This window comes from Chiloscyllium punctatum, chromosome 22 (assembly GCF_047496795.1).
Source record: "Chiloscyllium punctatum isolate Juve2018m chromosome 22, sChiPun1.3, whole genome shotgun sequence".
Lineage (NCBI taxonomy): Eukaryota > Metazoa > Chordata > Chondrichthyes > Orectolobiformes > Hemiscylliidae > Chiloscyllium > Chiloscyllium punctatum.
The window spans coordinates 63605841-63628485 of NC_092760.1; the positions used below are offsets into that span (position 1 = coordinate 63605841).

General features: G+C 41.8%; 1 protein-coding gene across 13 annotated transcripts in view; it reads right to left on the reverse strand.

Moving 5' to 3' along the window:
* The window catches only part of ppfibp2b (PPFIA binding protein 2b), a 268409-nt gene that overhangs the window by 76149 nt on the left and 169615 nt on the right, over positions 1 to 22645 (reverse strand). The window lies entirely within an intron of this gene.

The window sequence follows — 22645 nt, forward strand, 5'->3', positions numbered from 1 at the left end:
GGTGGTGGATGGAGTGCTGACCAAGGAATCTGCTCTGTCCTGGGTGATACTGACCTTCCAGAGCTGCATTCATCCAGGCAAGTGAGGAACATTCCATTTCACCCTGACTTGCCCTGTAAATGGCAGTCAGGCTTTGGGAAATCAGCTGGTGAGGTACACATGGCAGAATTTTCTGCCTCTGATATAATCCAGTTAACTAGGGTCCTGTTGGAAAGGGATTCAGTGATGGTGATGCTCTAAGTTTTACAAATGAAGTCAGAATGAAGTGTTTCAGCATGATACACCAGCCATCATGGGGTCAAATACAATCAATCAATGGACCAGCTGTTTTTTCGCACTTGAGGGGTCTGTAGATTTAGATATTAAGTCTAAGTGTCAGTCGTGGCTCAGTGGCTAGGAACCAGAGAGTCCAAGACTTGGTTCTGAACATGAGCACAAAGATATAGGCTGATACTCCAGTGTGCTCCTGGAGGCATTGCCTTTTTTCTCATGAGGCATTAGGAGACCACATCAACTGGTCATCAACTGGCCCACATCATTTGTGGGCGGCACGGTGGCACAGTGGTTAGCACTGTTGCCTCACAGCGCCAGAGATCCGGGTTCAATTCCCGCCTCAGGTGACTAACTGTGTGGAGTTTGCACGTTCTCCCCGTGTCTGCGTGGGTTTCCTCCGGGTGCTCCGGTTTCCTCCCACAGTCACAAAGATGTGCAGGTTAGGTGAATTGGCCATGCTAAATTGCCCCTAGTGTTAGGTAAGGGGTAAATGTAGGGATATGGGTGGGTTGCGCTTCGGCGGGGCGGTGTGGACTTGTTGGGCCGAAGGGCCTGTTTCCACACTGTAAGTAATCTAATCTAATCTAAAAAAAAAAAAAAAAAACTGTTTCAGGTGAGCCTCGAGGGAGGCAATGGTGTAGGTGCAATGTCACTAGACTAGTAATCCAGAACTACAGGATGGGGACATGTGTTCCAAATCCTAGAATGGCAGTTGGTGAAGCCTGAAATCAAGAAAACGTGGAATTAAAACGTTAGCCCCGTGGTGACTATGTAACCTTTGTCACTTATAGTAAACCCCCCATTTGGTCCACTGACACTCTTGAGGGAATGGAATCTGCTCCCTGCCCTGGTCCAGACTACCAGACTCCCATTCAAATGGTTGATTCGGAGTTTCCTTCTGAAATCATTGAGCAAGCCACTCAGTTCCTCATCCAGATTTTTGAACTTATTCAAAACATAATATTGTATTGGGTAAGAGAGAGGGGCAAATATTTTTCCAGCAGGGAGTTAGATTCTGATAAACACCCTTGTTCGAAAAAGGGTTGCAAGGATAAGCCCAGCAATCACAGACTAACCAGTTTAACTTCAGTGGTGGGAAAGCTTCTTGAGATGATCATTCGAGTTAATAGTCGTGTGGAAGGACCTGGGTTCATTAGGTGCAACCTGCATTCTTTCCTTAAAAGAAAGTTACTCTTAACTAACTTGGAATTTTTTTTTGAAGAGATAATTGAGAGGAATGACATGGGTAATGCTGTTGATGTAGTGTACGTGAACATCCAAAACATGTTTTCTGCAATGTCGCACAAAAGACTTAAGAAAAGTTAAAGCCTGCTTGAATGAATGGGATAGTAGCCATATGGATAGAAAATTGACTAACGATTAGGAAACAAAGAGTAATGGTCAATAGAAAATGCCCAGGCTGGAGGAAATTTTATGATGAGTTCCCCAGGGGTCAGATTTGGGAGTCTTGCTTTTCCCCAATATACACTAATCATCTCGATCCTGGTGTGCAAGGAATAGTTTCCATCGTCACACTGACAAAACTTGGAAGCATCATAAACTATGAAAAGAACAGAGGAGCACTACAAAAAGATGTTGACAAGTTGTTGAGGTGGTCAGATGAGCAGTAGATGAAGTTCAACACGAAGAAATGTGAAGTGATGTATTTTGGTAGAAAGAATACGTCATCCAGTATGAAAGAAAGGATGCTATTTTAAAGGGTGTGCAGGAGCAGACAGAACTGGGTGCATATGTGCATAAGTCACTAAATATTGCAGGGCAGGTGGAATAACAAGTTAATCAAACAATATCCTAAGTTTACTTAACAGGGTATGAAGTAGAAGAGAAAGGAGTTTATGTTGAACTTAGATAATAGGTGTCTTTTTCCCAGGGTAGAAATTTCTATTACTAAGAGATGTAGGTTTAAGGTAAAAGTGGTAAATTTAAAATGGATGAGAGGGGCAAATGTTTTGTACACAGAGGGTGGTAAGTGCCTGGAATGCACTGCCAGAGATGGTAGTAGAGGCAGATATAATCAATGTTTAAGAGACATCTTGATAGATACATGAAGTTAGGGAACAGAGGGATACAGACCACGTAGAAGCAGAAGGTTTTTTGTTTAGAAATGCTCATATCGACGCAATCTTGGTGGGCTGAAGGAGCTGTTCCTGTGCTGTACTGTTCTTTGTTTTGGTGCAATACATTTGTCAGACCTCAGATGGAGCATTATCTACAGCTCTGCATCACACACTTTAGGATGGATTCAGTAAGGGAAATAGGTTGTAGGACTATAAGAGTAGGTAAATAGGACTAGACCAACATTTAAATGCTGACATGGACCGGATGGCCTGTTTGTGTTGTAACCCAAGTATTTTGAAGAACTTTAATGGTGCAGTAGCATTAAAAAGCACTTGTCAATTTCCCAACAGCTGCTCAGATTCAAACTCAATAATTGGGTGAGGTTAAGGTTTTAAATCTTGCAGATGTACTAGTTGAAGAATGGGTGGAAAAACAAAACTCTAAATAAAAACCTTCAACTTCAGTCTTAATTCCCTTTCCTGAACTGCAAAACAATTCAATTCTTATATCGACAAAAACTGCAGATGCTGGAAATTAGAAATAAAAGCAGAAAGCGCTGGAAAAACTCAACAGGTCTGGCAGCAATTGAGGAGCCAAAGCAGAATTAACACTTCAGGTCCAGTGTCTCTTCATTTCTTATACTTTGCTCAATAAGAATTCACACTGTGGCATTTCTTTCAATGTCACAAAATTCTTCAGTGTTATTGACCTCAATGGTCACTTATAAACTCAAACGGTTGCCCCCATTCATTTAAACTCTCTTGTGTTGTTTTCACCTGCTTACTCTACAGTCAACCTTGGCTCAGTTGGTAGCACTCTCACCAGAGTCACAAGATTTGACTGCAAAACTCCAGAGATCAGAGTTCCATAAGCAGGCTGAGAGCCCTAGTGCAATATTGAGAATGCTACACAGTCAGCCATGCTCAACTGTCGAGGTGACATTCAATCAAGACCTTGACTGACCTCTCTTCTGGACAAGCAAGATTTTGTGGTACAATGTTGATTTGATTTGATTTATTGTTGTCACAAGTGCAGAGATCAGTGAAGAGCGTTGTTGTGCGTGCTCTACAGGCAGAACATATCAAAGGACAACAGGATAGCAGAAGGAAGTTGGAGAATAGAGTGTTACAGTCCCAGGGAAGGTGCAGGGAGAGAGATCAACAGTAACATTTCAGAGGTTTATTCAAAAGTCTGATAAAAACAGGGAAGAATCCCTTCTTGAATTTGTTCATACATGTATTCAAACTTTTATATCTTCTGTCCTTTGGAAGAGGATGGAAGACAGCACAGCCAGGGTGGGAAGGGCCGTTGATTATGTTGGTTGTTTTCCTGAGACAGCAGGAAGTATAGATGGAGCCAATGGATGGAAGGGAATTCTCCATGGTTTTCTGACCAATATTTATCCCTCAAGCAACAGAGAGATTATCTGGACATCTTTGTCTTGCTATTTGGGGGGTCTTGCTAATTGGCTATCACATTTTCTACATTAGGGACTACTCTTCAAAAGCACTTTGGGACATTTTGAAGTTGTAAAACAAGCTAAAAGAAAAGGCAAGTTCTTCCTGTCATTATAGATCTGAACATCTAGTATAACTTTGCCCTGATATGCCAGGGAAGATCCTCAATTTCCACTGATTTTGAAAATTCCTGGTCCAGGAGGATGAGCTGCAAACTCATGAGAAATTGTTAGTACCTTCCCTCCCACAAAAGAGAAGAACAAGTGAAACAGTTGCTGGCAAACTGCTTCAAATAAAGTGACACAAATGCTTCACCCCTCATGTTCTCCTCTGTCTAATTTATTCTTAGAATCCACCATATCCACTGTGTGAACAAACAGCGGTGAAGCATGGCTGTGTTGTTGGACTGAAGCTCTTCAGCATCTTTCTTGCCATATCTCATGAAGCTTTCTGTTTTGGAATGGAGCTTCCCTATAGGGCATACAGGAAATCGTTCAATGTGTGCTGCCTCCCGTCAAACCCCAAGACTGACTTTGTCATCGAGCTGTAGTACGCTTCCCACTCTCATGGATGCACACACAAGCCAAGCTCCAAACTAACTATTGCTGGATTCATGGGGGAGTATGAGAGACTGGGCCTTAGGCTAAACGTCCAGAACACTATGACCCAGGAAAAGACACCCACATCCTATGAATACATTCTAAAAATGTCATTCTATGCATTAGTCTTCTCTGAGGTGCTTCCAATATATATACACCTGTCCTTAAGGAGACCTTAAGGTACACAGTCCTCCAATGTTGCCTCATCAGTGCCCTATATAACTGAATTATAATGCACCATAGTTGCATAGTGTTCCCTTTATGCAACACTACCCCCAGACTATTGAGATCTACAGTAAGCTATTGGTCAATGTGGATCAATTCCAATACCTTGGGAGCCCCCGACAATGAGGACAGGCAGGAACAATGATCTCTTGCCCAAGACCACCCAAGTCATAGTCACAGACGTACAGTGCAGAAACAGACTTTTCAGTCCAATTCGTCCATGCTGACCAGATATTCTGAAGTAATCTGGTTCAGTTTGCCAGCATTTGGCCTATATCTCTCTAAACCCTTCGTATTCATATATCCATCCAGATGCCTTTTAACTGTTGTAATAGTACCAGCCACCACTATTTCCTCTGGCAGCTCATTTCATGCATACACCATCTCTGCATGAAAACATTGCCCCTCAGACTTTTTAAATCTTTCCCCTCACATCTTAAATCCATGCCATCTAGTTTTGGACCCCCCCCCCCCCCCCCAGGGAAAAGACCTTATCTATTTACCCTATCCATGCACCTCATGATTTTATAAACCTAAAAAAGATCACTCCTCAGCCTCAGACGCTCCAGGGAAAACAGCCCCAGCCTGTTCAGCCTTTCTCTAAAGCTCAAACTCTCCAACCCTGGCAAATCCTTGTAAATCTTTTCTGAACCCTTTCAAGTTTCACAACATCCTTCCTATAGCAGGGAGACCAGAATTGCAGAGTTTTCCAAAAGTGGCCTAACCAATGTCTTGTACAGCCACAACATGACATCCTTACTCTAATTAATGATCAGTGAAGGCAAGCATACTAAATGCCTTCTTTTCATCATACAAGAACCGCAAAAAGTTAGTTTGTAGGTACAACAATTAATTGGGAAAGCTGAAAGAAATGTTCTTCATTACAAGGGAAAGTTAACAAATTTAGGGACATTATAATTCAGTTATATAGGGCACTGATGAGGCAACATTGGAGGATTGTGTACAATACTGGTCTCCTTAAGGACAGGTGTATATATATTGGAAGCACCTCAGAGAAGACTAATGCATAGAATGACATTTTTAGAATGTATTCATAGGATGTGGATGTATTTTCCTGGGTCAGCATTGATTGGACATTTATAGTCACTACTGAGGTGGTGGTGGTGGTGGTGGTGATCTGCCCTCATGAACTGTGCAGTCCATTTGGTTTAAGTAGACCCATAATGCAATTAGAAGAGTTACCAGATTCTGATCCAGTGACACTGAACAAACAGTGATACGTTTTTAAGTCAGGATGGAGAACAGCTCAGAAGGGAACTTGCAAGCATTGGTGTTCTCATATGCCAGCTGCCTCTGTCCTTCTAGATGGAAGTGATCACGTGCTTGGAAGGTGCTGCCTAAGGATCTTTAATGAATTTCTGCAGTGCATATTGTAGATGGTAAACACTGCTGTTAAAGAGCAATGGCGGTGGAGGGAATGGGCGTTTGGTACCAACTGAGTGGGCTGCTTTGTCCTGAATGGTGTCAAGCTTCTTTGAGTCTTGTTGGAGCTGAACCAATCCAAGCAAATTGGAAGTATTCTCTCTCATTCCTGACTTGTGGATGATGAGACAGGCTTTGGGGAATCATAAGATGAGTTACCCACTAACCTCTGACCAGTTCTTGATAGAAGCAAAGTCCTTCAATCATTTTGAGGGGGGAGTTAGTTAAGTTCTTGTTAAGCACACGGATAAAGTTTTATGATGGGTCAGTAGAAATGTGGATTTAAGGTTGCTAGCAGATCTGCCGTGATCTTATTGACTGGCAGAGGAAGTGCAAGAGGCTGAAAGCCTCCATCTACTCCTTTGGTTCACAGTTGTACCTTACATTCAACCACATGAGAAAGGCAGCCTTTCAATAGGATTGAATGTGGGAGTTAGTGATCTAATAGACATTTGATGAATAAAAAGGTAGTTTCTCATAACAGGTTTGGAACAAAGTATTTTGCATCTATACAGCACCTTTCACAACCTTGAAAGATAGTCATGGTTGTAATACAGTAATTGAGGCAGCTAATGAGGCCTGGAGAGCTGTGTAGGTGATCAGCAGCTTTCGAGCCCAGTCAAACCACGTGTGGAAATCCCTGCACTGTTCGACTGCAATATAACATTTATCTGTAATCTGCTTATCTGACTCTAGTATTTATCCTTTTAAACTTTATTTCTTATTTTCAAACTTTTACAATGAATCACTAAGGTAATGTAACTTTTCTTTATTCTTCTATTCTGTATCCAATGTTTGTACCTTGGTACTTTGTACCCAAGATGGCGCCGTGAGGGACGGCATTGTAAACTTTCCACTGTACTTCTGTACACGTGACAATAATCCTAATTCCAGAGTGCAGAAGCCAATGAACAAGCTCCCAAAAATAGTAATGAGATAGAGAGCTTAAATGATGTGGGTTGACAGATAAATGTTGGACAGGACATGAGGAATACCTCCACTGCTCTTTTTTAAATGGCTCCCGAGAATCTTTTGACGATCAGAGGGTAGATGGAGCCTTTATTTAACATCTCCTCCAAATATCAGAGTTTGAGTACTGCGTAGGGATGTCAGCTTGTATTTTGTGAAGACTTTTGAGCAGTATTTGACCTCAACTTTCAGACTCAGGAGAAAGAATCTGCTGGGCAAATTCTTCCCAAAAACCCCTGGTGGGAGTAAGGAGGTCAGTGACTGGGCAGAGACATGGGCACAAGAAATTCTGTAAAGGTTTATGTGAAGATGTGAAAGGGGCTTCAATACAAACATCATATTTAGAGCAGGATTGAAATTTGACTTGCATAAGACACAATTCAATACATCTTATCTCCAGATTTCCAGTAGACACTTATTCGTGATTGTGGTGACTAGCCCATTAACCTAAAAAGGTCACATACAAACTGCAAAACAGTAAAAACTGTAACTGCACCTTGTTTGAGAGTCTGCATCACAGAAGCAATAATGAAACTCTTATCAGGAAAAGTAATGAACCAAAAATGCCATTCTTGGTTCATTAACACTTTCAGCTCGGAGTCAGTCAGAAAGCCATGCTCTATTCCATAGATGTGAACAAAGCTGACATTTCCTCACCCAACCATTGGGTGGCCCTGTCTTTAGCCTTAGCAATTTTAAGCCGCAGAATTTTCTTCTGAAATGCTTCTACCTCTGCTGGAAGGTATACCACTGAAGCCTTTGACTAAGTTTTTGCTCATCAATCTTAATATTCTATTATTTAACTTGACTACAATTTCCAATTAACAGCTTTGCATATTTCTACTACATTGAAGGCACTACATAAATGTAGGTACTTACTGTTGCAGGCAATATGACATTACAGTGGTTGAAGTCAACATATGAGAGAAGCCTTCACTAAAACACATTGAAACATTCTCTAATATTAAAGAGATTACGTAAATGCAAACTGCTGTTGTCATGACTGATGAAGCATAAAACCTCTTCCTGGAACTTGTCCAAGTGTGAGAGGGGGGAGCTGGAAAAATTTCTTCAGATGCTGGAGTTAAATAAACTTGGGCTTAATATAGAATACTAATGAACAACATCTGCTAGCTTTGATGGTATAAGTATACAGTCTTTTACCCACAGTGACCACAAATTCTAGCTATCAACTTCCAGTGGAAATTGTACTGGGCCTTCAGTTTACAACACAGTGGTAAGGTTGGAGTTGGGACAAAGCATTACGGTTGATTAGAAAATGGAGATTGTTCTCTTTGGCACATTGAAGGTTTAAAAAAAATGTTTGATCATGACTCTTCAAAATCATGAAGGGTTTTGACAGCGTAAGTAATAAAGTTGGCAGTGACAGTCATTAGTAATCATAGGACACTTAAGATAATTGACAAAAGATATTAAGGAGGAAATCTGGAGTTTGTTTTAGCACAGTGAATGGTTGATTTCTACGCTTTCCGAAACAGTAATGGCAGAAGATTCAACAGTCACACTCAAAATGGGATTGGACAAATAAGGGGGATGGGGGAGGGAACTGACTGGTGATTGGACTCGAAGGGAAAGAGCAGTGGGATTAATTGGCTAGCTTTTTTTTTAAAAAAAGTGGCACCCCCACAATGGGTCAAAAAGCCTCTCCTGGTTGAATAGCATCCATATGTTCTTATGTGATGCTAAGAGGAAAAAGAGCCATCCGGAAGAGTCAGGCTTCAGAGAGACTACGAAAAGGATGTGAACAAAATAAACAAAGAACAAAGAAAATTTTCAGCCCAGAAACAGGCCCTTTGGCCCTCTAAGCCTGAACCGATCCAAATTTACTGTCTAAACCTGTCAGTCAATTTCTATGCATTTGTATTCCTCTGCTCCCCACCTACTCATGCATCTGTCCAGATGCACCTTAAATGCATCTACCGTGCCTGCCCCTACCACCTCTGCTGGCAACACATTCCAAACGCCCACCACCCTGTGTGAAGTACTTGCCGCGTGTATCCCCCTTAAACTTTCCACCTCTCACCTTGTGCTGTATAGAAAGAAGCCATCGTGTAGCTGTTTAGACTGAATGAAACAGTGCTGCTCCATTTCAGAGGCTTGTGTTACAACCACTCAGCCCTCAGTTTGAACAGAAGCCAACTCGCATTAGCAGGCTTGGCACCAAACTAAGAAGATGTCAGCAAATCATTTGGGATTTGAGTGGTCAAACAATGTCATGTGAAAAAACATTTAAAAAACTAACCACTCAAAACTAAAATCGGGATAAACACATGGAATATTTTGGCAACATCTTCTGGATAAGATGTTGAACTGATGCCCCACCTGTTGCTCACAGGGGATGTAGACAATCCCACGGTATTATTTTGAGTATCATGAGCGTTTCTGCTGATGTCATTGGCAAATATTTATTCCTAAACCGGTATATAAATGCAAAACTTTCTCTTTGCTTTAATACTGAGGAGTTAATGGTAATTACAACAATTTGCATGGATATACAACCTCCTTGTACATACAAATGTCAGTTGCAGTTTCAGAGACTAAATCAGACAATAAAACATACACCCAAATGTTCAGAGAAAGGGGGTATTAGAAGGGGTGATAAGTAGGTTGGTTGCAGAAATAGGTTTAAGAAAGACCTTAAAAGAAGCCAGAGGTGTAGCAAGTGAAAAGGTTCAAGGAAGGTATTCAATCCAAGCCATCAATTGCAGCACAAAGGAAGTAGGGAATGGACAAAAGGGGCAGAATTGGATGAGCACAAAGATTGTAGAGAGCTTCAGGGCTGGAGGAGGTTAAAGGGATAGTGAGGGAAAACTAAACTAATGTGAGGATTTCAACACAAAGTACATAATTCATCCATTTGAACTATTGAAGAACGAGGAGCCAGAGGTTTACAAGGAATGGGCTGATGAGTGAGTGCACAGGGCTTATTACTAACAGCAAGTCAATTCAATATGGTGGTGTAATTTTTAAAATACTAGTAATGAGATTTAGTCTCTGATCAGACACTACTAATTCATGTTGGTGTTCACTGCAGAAGATGGACAAATGCAAAACCAACAAGCATTAATTTTTGAAGTGTGCATTTTTATCTGCACACAGAGTACAGCTCTGTGTATTCCTAGGTCCAACTGGTACTATGCTGTGCTGCAAAACATCATGCTGTATTTTTTGGCCATCCTAGCCTTTCATTTCTTTCAGTGTCAAAGAACAATGCTTTTTAGAAGATGCGAACCAACACTTTCACATTACAGGTCATTCTGATATAATGCATGTTTTGTTAATGCAAAATTTGCAATAACACGATTGACGAATTGGGGACACTTTTCTAAAGCGGGAGAGCTTATGTCTGAAATGTTGATTCTCCTGCTCCTTAGATAGTGCCTGACCTACTGTGCTCTTTCAGCACCACACTCTCGACACTGTTTCTAAAGTGTAAACTTTTAAAGCGTGCATTGGTTATCACATGATTATGTCCCCATTAGTTTAAAAGATGCTGCCAATATGCAATTTTCTTATAACACTGGATGGCACAAGAGTATACCTACTGCATTAAAGCAGAATTACTGTTAGCCTCCAGTACAGTCAATGACCAAGCCCAACCTAAATGGTGATACATTCTGTCAATCGTCCCAAGACCACGCTGCTATAAACAAATGTGTTGATTGTACACTTATCATTGGTATTACATAGCTATCCTCCACTCACTGCATTCTGTTGAGGAAATCATCATGTTTCTAAAACTGAAAACTCACTTGGTTCAGAATTCTGATTTTTGTAGTCACAAAGACTCATTTTAAATTAGACTTTGTAGATTACTCACTCTAGTGTGTGGTCACAGGATCATTAGGACACAGAAGGAGACTATTCAGCCTACTGAGTCCATGCTTGATACCAGTCTGAGATTTGTAGTGTACTATTTAAAAGAGTCTGTCATGTGGAAAGCGTTTATATTGTACTAGTTTTGGGCTCTAGATTGGTTTATCAAATCAAAAGAAATGGATGGGCTTTGGTTAATCCGGTGAAGGTTTATTTAAAAGAAAGCATGATTAAAAAGTCATTAGTGAGCTAAATATATCATCTTTAAGGTAACTTCAATCTGCTGCCTGGTCAAATGCCTGGAGTGTTAATGGAGAAAATATTTTTATTAATATACGTTATACTGTTGCTTTTCCGACTGACAATCAGTTTGGTTTGGACTTCACAACTGAATGCTGAAGCTCTAAGTTCAGAACAACTTGGAATTAATTCCAGAAGCGAACTTTTTTTTCCCCCCCCAAGAGAACCATATTTTTATTAATTTAATTCGGGCGATCTCGTTACATCATCATAAATGATTTATATTCTGTGGAACCTCCTAGCCAGGAGAACCAATATGGACTTAACGTTGTTAAAACTAAACAAAAAAGTAGGCCATCAGAATTGAGAGATTCATACTACTGACTTCAAAAGTAGCATTGAACAGTCACCATTGTTCAAGGAAACTATATTAGTCATTGAAGTAAAAAAGGTGGGACATTTCTGGGGATTGAGTCTCTTCAATAGATAGTGCTGAGAAATGAGTTGAAACTCTTGACGCTTGTGTCAGCATTTGTTTGGCAGCTTTTCCCTCCTTGTTTTGCCAAATAAATTTACGTTCTGTTTTTAACGAAAACCTGCAGTCTTGTGTGAACATGTTTCAGTGGCTAACCAAGTATGCTAACCAACTACAAAAAAAAACATATGATATGTGAGCTGGAGTTTGCTTTAGGACCTGTCTTATCCAGTTGTAGCATCAGCTGGAATTATAATAGTACACAGCTGAATTTCACTGTTTAAATTGATGGATGAGTAAATACAATTGTTTTTGTTGTAAAACAGACTGCTTGTTTTGTGCTGCCTCAGCAATCGTTGAGCCCAGTGGTGCCAAGAGATGCTCTGCATATTTATTTCTACATTTAGAGCCTTAAACAGCCTTTTCCCCTTCTCAGAGTTAGTTTTGGATTTTAGAATAGCCAGAAAATTATTTTTCTTTAAATAGTAGGAGAGCTCAGTTTTGCATCCCTTGCTGTTTGTGCTATATGTGGTTCTCCTTCTCAGAAAGAAGTTCTCTTTTGGAATTGTTCCAAGCTGTTCTGAACTGAGAACTTAGACATTCAGTTTTGAAGTCAAAACAAAACTAATTGCTTTCACCTGTTTACTCTGCCTGTCAGAAACTCAACAGTTTCTCCATTAACACAACAGACATTCTACCAGGCAGCTGACTGAAGTCATAAATGAATTAAATGTGGAAAGCATGGTTGGGATTAACAAAAGTTAGCCAGGTAATTGATCACCTAGTGGATGGTTTTTGACTGCAAGATGATAACGACAGTTTGTTGAGTGGCAGAGAAATAGCAGCAAATGGAACTCAGTTTTGAAAAGAGAGAGGATATGCAAATAAAGCAGGGGAATACATAATAAATAGGTGGGTATTGAGAAGGGTAGCAGATGGAGTGAACGTCCAAAGCTTCCTGAAATGGTTAAGTAGGCAGATGGGATGCTTTCTTTCACTTGGCAATATATTGAATGCAAAAGCAGGACATTGTGAGTGAAACTATGCAAGACCCTGACTAGACCACAGGTGGAGCACACAGTTCTGTTCACATTATAGAAAGGACATGACTGTGCGAGAAAGAGTGCAAGGTGAGAAGTACAAGGATGTTGCCAGGGCTTGAAAATTGTAGCTGAGGAAAGATTGGATAGAGAAGTGTTGTTTTCCCTCGAACAGAGGAAAGGTCAAGGGATGACATAATTGAGTTGTATGAAATAATTAGAGGCTTGGAAAAAGTGGACACTGACGACTTTATGGAAAAGGTCAGTTATCAGGAGAACAGATTGAAGGTGATTGGTAGAAGGATTAAAGAGGACATGAAGAGAATGTTTTCTCCCAAACAGCGTTGGCCGTCTAAATTTCGCTGCAGAGTTTGATGGCTGCAGCAGAAACTGTTGATCCATTTAAAAACGAATCTGGATCTGCACCTGAAGCACTGGAACTTCCAAGGCTATGCTGGAAAGTTCAATTAGAATGGGTGGCTAGTTGATTCAGCTGGTGCAGACGTGATGGGCTGAATGGCCTCCTTCTGTGCTGCAATATATCTATTTTCTTTGGTTTCTGCGGACTCATTGAGCCACAAAACCAGCTGGACAGGCTGGTGGGTTTGCAGGGGAAGAACAAGTGGAAATAACAAATTTTCTTCCCGATATCACCTCTGAACAAATTCATACAAAGCGTAGTGGAATGCTGGAATTTTCTCCCCACAAAAAGCTGTAGAGGCTTTTAAGTTCCTTAAAAATGGTGCGAGTGGACAATTCTGCCTTTGTGGGATAAGCCTCCAAATAGCGTGTACGTGTACACACACCCACCACACACAGGTTCCAACTTTGCCCTGTGCAGGACAATGTTGGAGAGATTATCTTGGGAAGGGGGGTTTAGGGTACACTCCTCTGTAGACTCCAGGAAAAAAGTGTAGAGAGAGAGAGAGAGAGAGAGAGAGGGAGAGAGAGAGCGCCTGTGAAATCACTATAAACAAAAGATTTGGATAATCCCACTTTCGGATAATCGAGGTTCCTCTGTATTGAAAATGTCATTCCAAACTTTCATTGCACCACTGGGAATCGGATTTGTAGACTCTCATTCAATTAAGACCCCTCCACCTGTGTTTCCCACTCCTGGGACCAACACAGCATTCCATCCTTTAGAATATGATAGGACAAAACAAAAAGGAAAACTTGTAGCCCCATTAGTCTATACTTCCACTCAAATTAGATCATGACTAATTTACCACACCAAGCTTCACCTCCCCTCACTATTCCCATACCCCTCAAAATTTCCTTACAGTCCAAAATAAATTGCATTCCTTGAACAGAAAAAAATCTTGAATGCTAAATTATGTGCTCTGGGACAGTGACTAGATATAACATTTCTAATAGAGGAAGTAACCATAATTTAAAAATCCAAAGTATAAAATATATTATCACAAGTATTAACAAACAAGAATTTATGTGAAGTCTGTCATATCAAGTCCATTTCCTGGCTTGCTACATTGCAAGGACATAAAAGGCACATTATCAAACAATAATATTCTTATGTCAGTCTGTTAGCATATCTCCCACATTAATCAGCAAGCGAGTTTTATCATGTACAGTCAAAATGTACCTTCTGCCAAACACAGCTTAACATTGCAACCTTTTTCTTTAAAAAAACTGTAAACAGAATCACCAGGTGGCCATGCAGCCCATTTTGTTTCCGTACTGGCTCTTCAAAGGAGCTATCAATTCAGCCGAATCTGTCACTTCCTGAAGCCTTGCAATTTTTTCCAAGTATTTAATCAATCCACTTTTGAATTTGCAACTGTCTTTTCAAGTAGTGGTCTCCAGGTCACAACAACTCACTGTATTAAAAACAAAGTTCTCATCTACACTCTGCCCTTTTGCCAATTACCTCTGCCTGTTGATCCTCCAGCCCAGTACCTTAGTGCTGGGAGAGAACACTAAATAAAATGTATACTTGCCCAAACACAGGTCGGCTTCACATTGGGTAAATATTTCATATTTTATGATTTGAATTAATATATTTCTGGGTGTACTCCACCCTGCATCCTCCATAAATTTGAGCTCCTCCAAACTCCACTGATTGCATCACACCAAGGCCTGTTCATCAGTCAATCCCTGTGCTCACGCAACTACACTGGTAACTTTGCAACATTAAAATTTCCATTAATTCTGGTTTTACGTGGAGGGGAAGAATGAATTACAATACTGGAGAGTTCAAACTTTCAGTATCAAGTTGACTGCCAGACACATGACATCATTTTTCCCTACCTTAATTTTAAGATGCCAATGTTCATTTGCATACTCCTTCCCATGATATATTACCTTTTCCTCTTTGCAAGATCCTCCTGCACCCCCCTTCTCCCCCCCCCCCCAAATCCTGAGAGACCTCCGCAGTCCCCAAGTTCTGGCTTGTGTATCCTGATTTTAATTGTACTACCATTTGTGGCTGCACATCTTGAGCAGGAATTGCCTCTCTACCTCTCATCCCATCATGCCATAAAATCTTTAATTAGGTTTTGGTCATCTGTTCTAAGCTCTCCTTCTATAACTTGGTATCAAATTTTGTTTGTTAAACACTCTTATGAAGAGTGAACATTTGTCTAATTTTGGGTTACTCTTTAAATGCAAATTGTTTGACCTAATACTGTGGAAAGGTTGTCTAATTCCAAGAAACTCTGTAGCACTAAGTTATAAACCAAAAAGAACTCCAGATGCTGGGAATCAGAAACAAAAACAGAAATTTCTGGAAAAGCTCAGCAGGTCTGGCAGCACCTGTGCAGAGAAATCAGAGTTAATGTTTTGGATCAAGTGACTGTGCCTCAGAATTGATGGTAGTTAGGAAAAAGTAGATTTTCCTGCAGAAGGGTGGGTGGTTGGGGGCTGGGGGGCTGGGGGTGGTGGAGTGGAGATGGTAAGGAGTAAACAGTAGGTGGAAATAGAGCCCAAATAGAGAAGAACATTTGGGCAAACAAAAGGAGTGAGTAACAGTCAGACCAGGAGAGCTAGGCTAACTGGGATTAATATGGCTAACAATGGGTAGGGTGTAACAGCAGACCATGTGATAACAAGGCCTGGTGTGTGGGGGTTGGGGTAAGGACATGGCAGTAGGTGCCTCAAGCCGTAAAATTGTTGAGCTCAAGTGGAAAATGAGGTGTTCTTCCAGCTCGCTCTGAGCTTTGCTAGAGCAAAGCTAATAAAGGGAGTCCCAAATAGCAGCAATTCATTCTCCCAGTCTGACAATTATCCACTCCTTGGTGTGTTCAAATGCTCTTCTCTCTTTGGGGTCCATCTCTGCCTACTGTTTACTCCTGACCTCTTCCCCTCACCCTACAGCCTGCATTTAAAAAAAAACTTTTTCCTAACTGCCATCAGTTCTGAAGAAAGTTTGCTGGATTTGAAACGTTAACTCTGATTTCTCCCCACAGCTGCTGCCAGACCTGCTAGTTTTGCCAGCAATTTCTGTTTTTGTATCATTTAAAGTAACCTCAGAGTAAGCTCATAGGTATGTTTTGACCCTGAACTGGAGTTGTACTCTGAGTGAGCAAGATCATACTCTGCTCATCTCAACCAACTGATCCAGGCCTGGTGTCTGAGTCAATATTACTTGTATGTCCCTGTGCTTCTGGCAAAATTGGGTGTAACTGTTCCACACATTGTCAGCTCAAGTAAGCTTTGAGTCAAACCATTGTGGACTCAAGTCACACCCAGAGACTTCAGCAAATGACTGAGGGTGTGCTATACTGTGGGAGGTAGCACTGAACCAAAGGCCTCACTGTCCATCTGCTGTCTCAGGCGAAACTAAAAAGAAGGCCACAATTCTAAGAGCAGGGCTATTCTGACCAACATTAAATTTCCAAATCAACACTAATAACAGGTTATCCATTAGTTACTACAAAGTCATTTGTGGGAGCTTGCGGTGTATAAATTGGCTGTGTTTTCTATATTTGTCGAACTGACAAACAATTCATTCATTACTGCTCCTGATCAATTCTCATTACACAATTTCCTTCATGTGAAACTGTTTTGTACACCATAATCCAATTTAAACTTGCTGACAGATTTCACTGACTCTTCCATATATTTTTCTGATAATCTTACAGCTGTGAGGCATGACTTAATGTTATTGAGCTCAACTGTGTCAACAAGGATTCTGGGTAATCCGAGATAGAGGATGGGAAAATTTTCTGGCTGGAACAGGCTGCTTCTAATGAGATATTTTAGTGTTGGAGGTGTTTGGATGGTGTTGGGGGGCGGGGGGCAGTGCGTGGTGTTGGACAGGATTGGGGGCAGGGTCTCGCATGCTGTGCTGCTGCCTGACCTCCTCTACGGGGAGCAGATTTTAAAAACCGAGCCCCAGAGGAAAGGCATTTCATCGATTAACTGAATAATCGATTATCTGAATGAAATAGTGCCCGTCCAATTCATTCGGATAATCGAGGTTCCCCTGTACTCTTTTAGATGTTGTTGCATAGTCTTGGAATTTTGGACAAAAAAAACCAAACAAACAGTTAAATCAACGGAGTGTGTAGAGGAAAATTCACAAACAGTGAAATTCACAACTGATCTTGGAGGAACCTGTTTGGAAGTGGTCATCGCACTGAAACAAATGAGTGATTGGTTTTAAGTAATAGTCTTGCTGTAAATCTACAATACTGAATAGAGTGGGCTCTTTCTTAATTATATATTTTATTCAGATAAGTTTTAAAATTTAATCAAGAGACCTAAGCCATAAGTATTAAGTTAGCCTAGAGCAGTGTTTTGTAGAGGAATAAGACGGTGCTTTTTTCTGGGTCTGTAGATTGGAGGAAGCAAAAATGGCCCACAGTAGAGCGTTATGCTCTTCTTGTCAGATGTGGGAGTTCAGGGAGAGTTTGTGTGTTACTGAGGATTATATCTGCAATATTGCGAATCCTATCAGATCAAATGGATCGGTTAGAGTGACAGTTAGAGGCAAGGAGGAATTTACAAGAGCAAGGGGATGTGACGGATGGCAGTTATAGGAACAGAGAAAAGCCACAGATACAGTCACATAGATGGGTTAACTCCAGGAAAGGTAAGAGGGGTAGGCAGGTAGAGCAGGATTCTTGTGTGGCTATCCCCATTTCAAACAAGTATGCTGTTTTGGAAAATGTCGAGAGAGATGGATTCTCAGGGGAATGTAGCCCAAAGTTTCTGGTATCAAGACAGGCTCTAATGTAACGAGGGGTACATTAGGTTCTAGGAGATCGATTGTGTTAGGGGTCCTGTCTCGTCTGAGCCACAGAGAGATGTTTCTGTGGCTAGCAGTGAAAAAATCAGAATAGTGTGTTGCCTCCCTGGTGCAAGGATCAAAGATGTCTCAGAGAGGGTGCAAAATGTTCTAAAGGGGGAAGAGGACCCAGCAGGAGGTCATTGTACACATTGGAACCAATGACATAGGAAGGGAAAATAATGAGATTCTGAAGGGAGAATATAAGAGAGTTAGGCAGGAATTTAAAAAGGAGGTCCTCGAGAGTAGTAATATCTGGATTACTCCCTGTGCTACGAGCTAGTGAGGGTAGGACTAGGAGAATGGAGCAGATGAATGCATGGCTGAGGAGCTGGTGTATGGAAGAAGGATTCACATTTTTGGATCATTAGAATCTTTGCTGGGGTAGAAATGACCTGTACAAGGACGGACGGATTGCACCTAAATTGGAAGGGGACTAATATACTGGCAGGGAGATTTGCTAGAGCTGCTCGGGAGGATTTAAACTATTAAGGTGGGGGGGTGGGACCCAGGGCGATAGTGAGGAAAGATTTCAATCTGAGACTGGTACAGTTGATAAAAAGAGTCAAACAGTCAGGGCAGGCAGAGCCAAAGCAGAGAGCAAGGTAGGATTGATAAATTAAACTGCATTTATGTCAATGCAAGAGGCCAAACAGGGAAGGCAGATGAACTCAGGGCATGGTTAAGAACATGGGACTGGGATATCATAGCAGTTACAGAAACGTGGCTCAGGGATGGACAGGACTGGCAGCTTAAATGTTCCAGGATACAAATGCTACAGGAAGGATAGAAAGGGAGGCAAGAGAGAAGGGGGAGTGGCGTTTTGATAAGGGATAGCATTATGGCTGTATTGAGGGAAGATATTCCTGGAAATACATCCAGGGAAGCTATTTAGGTGGAACTGAGAAATAAGAAAGGGATGATCCACTTATTGGGATTGTATTATAGACGCCCTAATAGTCAGTGGGAAATTGAGAAACAAATTTGTAAGGAGATCTCAGTTATCTATAAGAATAATAAGGTGGTTATGGCATGGGATTTTAACTTTCCAAACATAGACTGGGACTGCCATAGTGTTAGAGGGTTTAGATGGAGAGGAATTTGTTACGTACAAGAACATTTTCTGATTCAGTATGTGGATGTACCTACTAGAGAAGGTGCAAAACTTGACCTACTCTTGGGAAATAAGGCAGGGCAGGTGACTGAGGTGTCAGTGGGGAGCACTTTGGGGCCAGTCACCATAATTTTTTAAATAGTGATGTAAAACGATAGACCAGATCTAAAAGTTGAAGTTCTAAATTGGAGGAAGGCTGGTTTTGATGGTATTAGGCAAGAACTTTCAAAAGTTGATTGGGGGCAGATGTACGCAGGTAAGCGGACGGCTGGAAAATGGGAACTCTTCAGAAATGTGATAACGAAAGTCCAGAGACAGTTACCAAGATTAGATCTCATAGAATACAGGGAGAACTAGGCATTTGGATACAGAACTGGCTCAAAAGGTAGAGGACAAGGGGTGGTGGTGGAGGGTTGTTTTTCAGACTGGAGACCTGTGACGAGTGGAGTGAACCCAAGGATCCTTGCTGGGTCCACTACTTTTCATCATTTATATAAATGATTTGGATGTGAACATAAGATGTATATTTAGTAAGTTTGCAGATGACACCAAAATTGGAGGTGTAATGAATAGCAAAGGTGGTTACCTCAGATTACAATGGGATCTTGATCACATGGGCCAATGGGCTGAGGAGTGGCAGATGGAGTTTAAGTTAGATAAACGAGAGGTGCTGCATTTTGGGAAAGCAAATCTTCACAGGACTTATACACTTAATGGTAAGGTCCTAGGGAGTGTTGCTGAATAAAGAGACTTTAGAGTGCAAGTTCACAGCCCCTCGAAAGTGGAGTCGCAGGTAGATAGGATAGTGAAGACGACATTTGGTATGCTTTCCTTTATTGGTCAGATTATTGTGCAGGAGTTGGGAGGTCATGTTGCGGCTGTACAGGACATTGGTTAGGCAATTGTTGGAATATCGCGTGCAGTTCTGATTTCCTTCCTATTTGAAGGATGTTGTGAAGCTTGAAAGGGTTCACAAAAGATTTACAAGGATGTTGCCAGAATAGGAGGATTTGAACTATAGGGAGAGGTTGAACAGGCTGGGGCTGTTTTCTCTGGAGTGCCGGAGGCTGACGGGTGACCTTATAGAGGTTCATAAAATCATGAGGGGCTTGGATAGGATAACATTTTCATGCAGAGTGTAATACATGTATGGAATGAGCTGCCAGAGGAGGTGGTGGAGGCTGGTACAATTGTAATATTTAAGAGGCATTTGGATGGGTATATGAATAGGAAGGATTTGGGGGGGGGGGGGGGACACGGCACAGTGGTTAGCACTGCTGCCTCACAGCGCCTGAGACCCGGGTTCAATTCCCGCCTCAGGCGACTGACTGTGTGGAGTTTGCACGTTCTCCCAGTGTCTGTGTGGGTTTCCTCCGGGTGCTCCGGTTTCCTCCCACAGTCCAAAGATGTGCAGGCAAGGTGAATTGGCCATGCTAAATTGCCCGTAGTGTTAGGTAAGGGGTAGATGTAGATGTAGATGTAGGGGTATGGGTGGGTTACGCTTCGGCGGGGCGGTGTGGACTTGTTGGGCCGAAGGGCCTGTTTCCACACTGTAAGTAATCTAATCTAAAAAAAAATAAATAGACAAAGTCTTTTCTCTGGGGTGGGTGAGTCTAGAACTAGAGGGCATAGGGTTAGGGAGAGAGGGGAAAGATATAAAAATAGACCTAAGGGGCAACATTTTCATGCAAAGTGTAATACATGTATGGAATGAGCTACCAGAGGAGGTGGTGGAGGCTGGTACAATTGCAATATTTAAGAGGCATTTGGATGGGTATATGAATAGGAAGGATTTGGGGGGGGGGGACATGGGCTGGGTGCTGGCAAGTGGGACTAGATTGGGTCGGAGTATCTGGTTGGCGTGGATGATTTGGACCAATGGATCTGTTTCCGTGCTGTACCTCTCTATGACTCTGACTCTAATAGGTCATACGTCCAAGCCCATGCCAGGCACTTGAGCACAAATTAGATTTACAGGTCAGGTTGTGACTGAGAAAATGCAGCATTTTATCAAGAAAAATGTTGAACTGAGACTCTAATTTGCCTTCCAAGATGGATGTAAAAGATCCCAAGGCCACTAACTTGAAGAAATGCAGAGAGTGTGTCTTGACCACCATTTATCACTCCAAAGCATTATTGAAGAGAGGGGTTACTGGGCCATGATCTCAGATCTGTTTTTGAAAGATTGTTGCATGCAAATTGGTTGCCATATTTCCTAAAACACTGTCCGACTCTTCAAAGTAACTTAATTAGCTGTAAAGTGCTTTTGGAACATTCGGAGATACTGAAAAGGGACTATAGAGAGCCTAAAGAAATCCTTTCCTCCACATTGAGAAATTACAATGCACTGCACTAGCATAACACCAGAGCAAATCTGAAAATGAAACATGCCAAAGTTGGAATATTTACTGACACTAAGCTGCCCCCGTGGGAACAAAAAGTACAAGTGGCCTTTCACTTGCTTTTAACACACAGCAGGCTCAGAATTGGAAGAACAGCACAGAGCTTGGAGCTTTGAATGTGTGCTGATTTTTGCTCTGTGAGAGGTAGCTCAGTGGAAAGGGACTTCTAATCCCAGTAAATACCTGGAATAGATAAAGCAGGCTTTACCACTACTGAGACGCAGCTTTGAACTAAATAGCTGGGTTATATTTAAACTGTCAGGGACGCAGTATGGCCATCAGCCTAGTATAATACTCTGCCACATTAACTTTGGTATGAAGTGGCCCCAGAGGCTCTCCTACTGCAATTTAATTGCAAAATTTGAAACCAGAATCAGGTTGAGAGGAACCCAGTTCCAAACCTAGCTGACCTCCACTAACTCTCAGCTCTCTGCCATTGGTCGCAGTGCATGAGACTGCCAGAGCCCTGCACTCTCAACTTCCCTCCCTAAACCGGTCTCCCTCCTGCTTTAAAACTGCCTGAAAATGCTCTGCACTCTTTCTGAACCTCTTAGAAGGTATCTGGATGGGTATATGAATAGGAAGGGTTTGGAGGGATTTGGGCTGGGTGCTGGCAGGTGGGACTAGATTGGGTTAGGATATCTGATTGGGATGGACAAATTGGACTGAAGGGTCTGTCTCTGTGCTGTCCATCTCTACGACTCTAAGTGGCTGAGTATTAATTCTAGCTTGGTAGTACTCCTGAGAAACCCTGCTTTACAGAGAGGCCACATCAAAACAAAATATTAATGCAAATTCTTTTTTGCTGAATGAGGACAGTATCCAAATTGTGCTCGGGGACTGTTGTGGGAAGCCATTAAGTTTGGGAAATGTGAGGTTATCCCATTGGTCTGAAATTTCCTGCCTCTCCGCAAAGACTTAACAGACCAACCTTGTAGGTGTCTGTCTGCCCTATGATATGTGGCCCACATTTCAAAGTTCTGCTGCATCCTTTGCCATGATGATATTCTCAGACTGGGTGCCTTGCAGCTGATGTCGCCCTGTTCGATCTGGCCAATGCTGTGAGGAATTTCACCTGCTGGACCAGCAAGCAGCTAGTGGCACAGTGAGTGGTCTGGTTTCCCATGTCCTTCAGGCCCTCCCTGTCCTGGGTAGCAAGCTATCTGCACTACCAGTAAAATTGAGCACAGAAACTCAATAATTCCAAAGGGATAGGGCTGAGAGTCAGACAGAAATCAGCACTG